Here is a 2,750-nt window from a genome sequence, read left to right as displayed (position 1 = left end):
TTTCAGTTCCCAGTGTTATCTCTAAAATGTCTAATTTCGTTGAGTTTGAAAAAGGATTTTGAAGAATCAATTGGAAGGAAAAGAATTGGCCATACACTTGTTCGCGATTAGTTAGCTCCTTTACGTACACGATTTTACAGTTTATACAAGAAGAACTGAAATTTTGTTTCAATGAAGAATCTTCGGAGTGGAAATAGTAATTAGTGAAGTGATAAAACAAAGAAGACTCAAGAAACGGAGTAAAAATGATAAGTTTAGAAAACTAAATATAAATAGACTAGTAAATTGATGAGGGTGTCTGAATTCGAATCAGACTGAGGATTTTTTGCCTGCATTCCCCATTGATGTTATTCGCAAAACTGGAACTTTTTTCCAGGAACTGTTTGGCTCGATGTTGTAAGGAGAACTTCAGTGAAAACAAATCAAATTTTTTATTGTAGAATGAGCTGTGAAAACATGGTATAGTTTGCAACAGAAGTTAAAGATACACACATAACCTGAGAGAGGGAGAGAGGATATTTTCGAAACGGACATAGTGTTCCTATCAAGGGATAGGCCACAAAAAGCACCAAATTGGAGTTCAGCTACCGACGATACAAAAATTGTTAGACATATCAGGAAAAATAAAAGATCTTATAACAAGGTGAGCAAAAACGCTTCAGACTAACTTGTTTATAGTATGTAACTCTGTTTATTATAGTCGGGCCGGTGGTCTAGTGGTAACATGCTTGACTGTCAATCCAGAGATCCGAGGAAGTCTGGAAATTTCTGAGATGCTCTTTAGTGTCTCCCACTGCAAATTTCTGAGATGCTTTTGAGTGTCTCCAACCTAACTAAGAGGCTTGTACTGGTTCTTCCCAGGAAAGACAGCTTCGCGTGTATCGGTGCTACCGTATAGCGGGTTAATTCTGCGGGTTTTTATTTCTGCAAAATCAGCGGATCGAGGCTGTCACGCAGAAATAAATTCCGCACATTTAAACTATCAGGAGAATTTTTGGACGCAAAAATAAACTTTGATATTTCGCTTAATATAATGACCCGTTATCTTTATCTCACAAGTTTTTCGTCTGCTGTCAAGTTATTAACACCGTATCGATGGTGGTTGATTGCTTTTGTTATTGTATCAATATATTGTCCACGAATGAATGGTTACCGTTTGGGGCGTGTAATCATTACAGAACAGAACAGAACTGTTCTGTAATCTTTACAAGTGTATATCACAAAACACTTTATGAAAGTGCGTTGTGAAAAATTAAACAAACCAATTAATGTGTTGTAAATGTTGTAACTTAATGGACAGTGAACGGACTAGGTACTAGATTTTGCATTTGTATAGATTTATAAAATTTAATAAATCGTATGTTTTTCTACCAGCAGTGCTACATTTTATGAAAATGTCTTTCAAAATGAATCACCGGTACTAGACCTACAGTATTTATTTTTAACTCTGATATTTGACCGTGCACGGTAATGAAAAGAAATCAGATTTAAACACAAATCAGCCTCGCCAACTTCACTGACCTAGATTTCGACCTAGATAATGCCACCAAGACATAACTGACGAGAACGATGTACATTTGAGTCGTTAATCATGACGTTGTAAATGCGATAGCCATTTCCCATGCAAGGAATTTACTTCCGGTTTGTGCAAACCGCAAAAATTTAATTCCTGCTTTTCTCGAAGGTCGCAGAAATAAAAAACGCAGAAATAAACTAGGCCCATTTAGGGTATACACCGGGCACGGTAAAGAACCCGGGTGCGTTTGCTATATGTAAAGCGCCTTTGAAAGTATTTATCCTGAAAAGGGCGTTATATAAGTCTGGTATAATAATAATAACAAGTCAATAGGGGCTGTGCTGAATATTTCACAAAATAATACTGTTTTGAAATAATATTTAATAGAATGGAAGTTGAAAGAAAGAAAAACGATTCATTTAGCGTAAAAACTATAATTTCTACAAAATCTTTACATTTTCAGAATTCTATCTATTGTCTTTATAATGTCTTCTAAATACTCTCATATTTTAGATATGAGGATGGAAGTGTTAAGTTTCTCCAGAATCTGCCCACGGGATGGAGATGTGCAGGTTAAAATTCAGACGTGCAGGTCTATATATCTACGTTCCAAGTAGATATGAGAAAGTATCAACGTCGGAATCTGGACGGACGATATTTGAAAATCAAAGCACTGAAAGTATAGAAACCAGGAGTCTCTTTCACGGTGGATTATAATACAAACCTTTGTTTTAATTGTTTTGAACGACGAATTATTTAACTTATCTGAAAACAAATGACATGAGCTAAACAGGGGAAATAATATTCACGAATCAAATATTTTTTTTTTTAAATAATGACTGAACAAGTCGCTGATAGGTTAAACGACATTAAAGATTTTAATTTCTAGACTGCTGCAATTATTCACTAATTTATTCATTATCACAACATTACATTCCAACATCGTTGTTGTCATCGTCGTAGTATTCTCATCTGGCGAACATATCCCCAGGAATAGTCACTCCAACCTTTAAGGGAACCTGTTCCTTATCAATACTGTAAGCAAGATTTATGAAAACTTTTCACATATTTTACTTTTCGATGCTTTTCTTTATTCATAATAGTCCCACCAAATGCTGAATTTTATAAGCATAGTCCTTATACTAGCGATGGTGGTTTGTCGCCTTCTTTGCTGCTCGCCAAATTCTTCAAAACATTTCATTTTATTATATTTTTATTATATTCTAATGTCAAG

This window comes from Mercenaria mercenaria, chromosome 3 (assembly GCF_021730395.1).
Source record: "Mercenaria mercenaria strain notata chromosome 3, MADL_Memer_1, whole genome shotgun sequence".
NCBI lineage: Eukaryota > Metazoa > Mollusca > Bivalvia > Venerida > Veneridae > Mercenaria > Mercenaria mercenaria.
Note: the sequence above shows the minus strand (reverse complement) of the source record.